This window comes from Arachis duranensis, chromosome 9, assembly GCF_000817695.3.
Source record: "Arachis duranensis cultivar V14167 chromosome 9, aradu.V14167.gnm2.J7QH, whole genome shotgun sequence".
NCBI lineage: Eukaryota > Viridiplantae > Streptophyta > Magnoliopsida > Fabales > Fabaceae > Arachis > Arachis duranensis.
The window spans coordinates 50,885,076-50,890,912 of NC_029780.3; the positions used below are offsets into that span (position 1 = coordinate 50,885,076).

At 39.5% G+C, this 5,837-nt stretch overlaps 1 non-coding gene across 1 annotated transcript; it reads left to right on the forward strand.

The window, feature by feature from the left end:
- Nucleotides 1-1,755: 1,755 nt before the first annotated feature.
- Nucleotides 1,756-1,863, forward strand: LOC127741944 (small nucleolar RNA R71). The gene has a single exon (XR_008003131.1). It is a non-coding gene; the product is annotated as a small nucleolar RNA R71 (small nucleolar RNA).
- The last annotated feature ends 3,974 nt before the right edge of the window (nucleotides 1,864-5,837 follow it).

Here is a 5,837-nt window from a genome sequence, read left to right on the forward strand (position 1 = left end):
GGGTTGCCTCCCAATAAGCGCTTCTTTAATGTCAATAGCTTGACAGTGAGCTCTCATGGAGCTTCACAAATGTTCAGATCATTGTTGAGACCTCCCAACACCAAACTTAGAGTTTGAATATGGGGGTTCAACACCAAACATAGAGTTTGGTTGTGGCCTCACAACACCAAACTTAGAGTTTTATTTTGGGGGCTTTGTTTGACTTTGTATTGAGAGAAGCTTTTCATGCTTCCTCTCCATGGTTGCAGAGGAAGATCTTTGAGCTTTAAACACAAGGTTGTCCCCATTCAATTGAAGGAATAGCTCTCCTCTATCAACATCAATCACAGCTCCTGCTGTGGCTAGGAAGGGTCTTCCAAGGATGATGCATTCATCCTCATCCTTCCCAGTGTCTAGGATTATGAAATCAGCAGGGATGTAAAGGCCTTTAACCTTCACTAACACGTCCTCTACCAATCGATAAGCTTGTTTTATTGACTTGTCTGCCATTTCTAATGAGATTCTTGCAGCTTGTACCTCAAAGATCCACAGTTTCTCCATTACAAAGAGTGGCATAAGATTTATACTTGACCCCAGGTCACACAGAGCCTTCTCAAACGTCATGGTGCCTATGGTACATGGTATTAAGAATTTACCAGGATCTTGTTTCTTTTGAGGTAAAGTTTGTTGAACCCATGTATTTAGTTCACTAATGAGCAAGAGAGGTTCATCTTCCCAAGTCTCATTACCAAATAACTTGGCATTCAGCTTCTTGATGGCTCCTAGATATTGAGCAACTTGCTCTTCAGTTACATCTTCATCCTCTTCAGAGGAAGAATAGTTCTCAGAGCTCATGAATGGCAGAAAGAAGTTTAATGGAATCTCTATGGTCTCTATATGAGCCTTAGATTCCTTTAGGTCCGCAATAGGGAACTCCTTTCTGTCTAGAGGACGTCCAATGAGGTCTTCCTCATTGGGATTCACGTCCTCCCCTTCCTCTTTGGATTCGGCCATTTTGATTATATGAATGGCCTTGCACTCTCTTTTTGGATTCTCTTCTGTATTGCTTGGGAGAGTTCTAGGAGGAGTTTCAGTGATTTTCTTACTCAGCTGACCCACATGTGCCTCCAAGTTTCTAATGGAGGACCTTGTTTCATTCATGAAACTTAAAGTGGTCTTAGATAGATCAGAGACTATGTTTGCTAAGGTAGAGGGGCTCTACTCAGAATTCTCTGTCTGTTGCTGAGAAGATGATGGAAAAGGCTTGCTATTGCTAAACCTATTTTTTCCACCATTATTAAAGCCTTATTAAGGCTTTTGTTGATCCTTCCATGAGAAATTTGGATGATTTCTCCATGAGGGATTATAGGTGTTTCCATAGGCTTCACCCATGTAATTCACCTCTGTCATTGCAGGGTTCTCAAGATCATAAGCTTCATCTTCAGAAGATGTTTCTTTAGTACTGTTGGATGCATTTTGCAATCCATTCAGACTCGGGGATATCATATTGACTTGTTGGGTCAATATTTTGTTCTGGGCCAGTATGGCATTCAGAGCATCAATTTCAAGAACTCCCTTCTTCTGAGGTGTCCCATTATTCACAGGATTCCTCTCAGAGGTGTACATGAATTGGTTATTTGTAACCATGTCAATGAGTTCTTGAGCTTCAGCAGGCATTTTCTTTAGGTGAATGGATCCACCTGCAGAATGGTCCAGTGACATCTTAGAGAACTCAGATAGACCATCATAGAATATATCCAAAATGGTCCACTCTGAAAGCATGTCAGAAGGACACTTTTTGGTCAACTGCTTGTATCTTTCCCAAGCTTCATAGAAGAATTCACCATCTTTTTGCCTGAAGGTCTGAACATCTACTCTAAGCTTGCTCAGCTTTTGAGGAGGAAAGAACTTGGCCAAGAAAGCCGTGACCAGCTTATCCCAAGAGTCCAGGCTATCTTTAGGTTGTGAGTCCAACCATGTTCTAGCTCTAACTCTTACAGCAAAAGGAAAAAGTATGAGCCTGTAGACTTTAGGATCTACTCCATTAGTCTTAACAGTATCACAGATCTGCAAGAACTTAGTTAAAAACTGATAGGGATCTTTTGTTGGAAGTCCATAAAACTTGCAGTTCTATTGCATTAGAGCAACTAGTTGAGGCTTCAGCTCAAAATTGTTTGCTCCAATGGTAGGGATTAAGATGCTTCTTCCATAAAAATTGGAAGTAGGTGTAGTATAATCACCAAGCATCCTCCTTGCATTATTGTTGTTGTCATTATTTTCGGCTACCATCTCCTCTTCTTTTTCGAAAATTTTTGTAAGGTTTTATCTGGATTGTTTGTATTTTTGCTTCTCTTAGTTTCTTCTTCAAAGTCCTTTCAGGTTCAGGATCTGCTTCAACAAGAATGTTCTTGTCCTTGCTCCTGCTCATATGAAAAAGAAGGGAACAAAAAATAATAATAGGGATCCTCTTTACCACAGTAGAGAGATTCCTTTATGTGAGTAGAAGAAAATAAGAAAAAAATCCAAACACAGGTAGAGGGGAGAAGAGGGTTCGAATTTTGAGTAGAAGAGAAGTGTTAGTAGATAAATAAATAAATAGAAGAAGATGAGAGAGAGGTGTTTTCGAAAATTAACTAAAATAAAAGAAAAATATTTTTGTTTTTATTTTAAATTAAAGTTAAAATTCGAATTTATAAAAAGGAATAAAATTAAAATTTAAAACAATTAGTTAAACAAAAAGATTTTTGGAAAATGATGGAGGTGATTTTCGAAAATTAGAGAGAGGAAATTACTTATGTGATTTTGAAAAATATAAGAAATAGTAAAACAAACAAAAAGTCAATTAGTTAGTTGAAAAAGATTTGAAAATCAATTTTGAAAAGATAAGGAGTTAGAAAAGATTTTTGAAATTGATTTTGAAAAAAAAATATAGAAATAAGGTTACAAAAGAAAAATGAAAAAGATTTGATTTTTGAAAAAGTTTTGAAAAGATAAGATTTTTAAAATTGAAATCTTGACTTGACTAACAAGAAACAACTTATTTTAAAAATTTTTGACTAAGGCAACCCAATTTTTATTTATCTATATTTCTATTGTTCTTTTATGTTTTATTAGGTTTATGATCATGTGGAGTCACAAAACAATTACAAAAATTAAAAACAGAATAAAAAACAGCAAAAGAAAAAGAACACCCTGGGGGAAGAGCTGTCTGGCGTTTAAACGCCAGAAACAAGCATCTGTCTAGCGTTTAACGCCAGAAACAAGCACCAAGCTGGCGTTTAACGCCAGAAATAGGCTACATTTGGGTGTTTAATGCTAGAAACAAGCTGTAGTCTGGCGTTAAATGCCAGGATTGCATACAGAGGGCGTTTTACACGCCTAAAAGATGCAGGGATAAGAAATCCTTGACACCTCAAGATCTGTGGATCCCACAGGATCACCTCAGGATCTGTGGACCCCACAGGATCCCCACCTACCCCACTTCTCTCTTCTTCACACAATCCAATACCACTATACCCTTCACCAATCACCCTAATCTCTCTTCCCCATTACCCCTTCACCAATCACATCCATCCACTCTTCCCCATAAACCCTACCTACCTTCAAATTCAAAATTTCTTTCCCACCCAAACCCACCCTAAATGACTGAAGCCAAACCCCTCTCCTTCCACTATATAAACCCCTCCATCCTTCTTCATTTTCATACAACACTACCCTCTCTTCTCCCCCTTGGCCGAAACCCACACCTCTCTCCCTCTCCTCCATATCTTCTTCTTCTTCTTCTTCTATTCTTTCTTCTTTTGCTCAAGGGCGAGCAACATTCTAAGTTTGGTGTGGTAAAAGCATAGCTTTTTTGTTTTTCCATAACCATTGATGGAACCTAAGGCCAGAGAAAGCTCAAGAAAGAGGAAAGGGAAGGCAATTGCTTCCACCTCTGAGTCATGGGAGATGGAGAGATTCATCTCAAAAGCCCATCAAGACCACTTCTATGAAGTTGTGGCCAAGAAAAAGGTGATCCCTGAGGTCCCTGTTAAGCTCAAAAAGGGCGAATATTCAGAGATCCGACAAGAGATTAGAAGAAGAGGATGGGAAGTTCTCTCCAATCCCATTCAAAAAGTCGGAATCTTAACGGTTCAAGAGTTCTATGCAAACGCATGAATCACTAGGAACCATAATCAAAGCATGAACCCAAACCCAAGGAATTGGCTTACAATGGTTCGGGGGAAATGCTTAGATTTCAATCCGGAGAACGTAAGGTTGGCGTTCAACTTGCCTATGATGCAAGAAGACACACGCCCCTACACTAGAAGGGTCAACTTTGATCAAAGGTTGGACCAAGTCCTCATGGACATATGTGTGGAAGGAGCTCAATGGAAAAGAGACTCAAAAGGCAAGCCGATTCAATTGAGAAGACTAGACCTTAAGCCTGTGGCTAGAGGATAGTTGGAGTTCATCCAACGCTCCATCATCCCCACTTGCAACCGATCCAAAGTAACTGTGGATCGGGCCATCATGATCCATAGCATCATGATTGGAGAGGAAGTAGAAGTTCATGAAGTCATCTCTCTAGAACTCTACAAAGTAGCCGAAAAGCCCTCCACCTTGGCAAGGCTAGCTTTTCCTCATCTCATTTGCCATCTATGCAACTTAGCTAGAGTTGTCATAAAAGGAGACATCCTCATTGAAGAGGACAAGTGATAAGCGGATAATTTATACGCTTTTTGGCATTATTTTTAGGTAGTTTTTAGTATGATCTATGATGAGCGGATAATTTATACGCTTTTTGGCATTGTTTTTAGTATGCTTTTAGTATGTTTTAGTTAGTTTTTATTATATTCTTATTAGTTTTTATTTAAAATTTACTTTTCTGGACTTTACTATGAGTTTGTGTGTTTTTCTATGATTTCAGGTATTATCTGGCTGAAATTGATGGACCTGAGCAAAAATCTGATTCAGAGGCTGAAAAGGGCTGCAGATGCTGTTGGATTCTGACCTCCCTGTACTTGAAGTGGATTTTCTGGAGCTACAAAAGCCCAATTGGCGCGCTTTCAATTGCGTTAGAAAGTAGACATCTAGGGCTTTCCAGCAATATTTAATAGTTTATACTTTGCCCGAGATTTGATGGCCCAAACAGGCGTTCCAAGTCAGCTTCAGAATTCCCGGCGTTAAACGCCGGAACTGGCACAAAAGTGGGAGTTAAACGCCCAAACTGGCACAAAAGCTGGCGTTTAACTCCAAGAAAAGTCTCTACACATGGAAGCTTCAATGCTCAGCCCAAGCACACACCAAGTGGGCCCAGAAGTAGATTTTTACGTCATTTACTCATGTCTGTAAACCCTAGGCTACTAGTTCTCTATAAATAGGACCTTTTGCTATTGTATTTGAAGAATCTTTCAATCTTCGGATCATCTTTTGATCATGTTTTTATGATTGAACCCTCTTTGGGAGGCTGGCCATTCGGCCATGCCTAGACCTTGTTATATTACTATTGTTCTTCTATTCAATTCAGCTTATTCTTGTTCTAAGATATCACTTGTTCCTCAACTTGATGAATGTGATGATCCGTGACACTCATCATCATTCTCACCTATGAACGTGTGCCTGACAGCCACCTCCGTTCTACCTTAGATTGGGTGGATATCTCTTGGATTCCTTAATCAGAATCTTCGTGGTATAAGCTAGAATCCATTGGCGGCCATTCTTGAGAATCCGGAAGGTCTAAACCTTGTCTGTGGTATTCTGAGTAGGATTCAGGGATTGAATGTCTGTGACGAGCTTCAAACTCGCGATTGTGGGGCGTTAGTGACAGACGCAAAAGAATCACTGGATTCTATTCCGACATGATCGAGAACCGACAG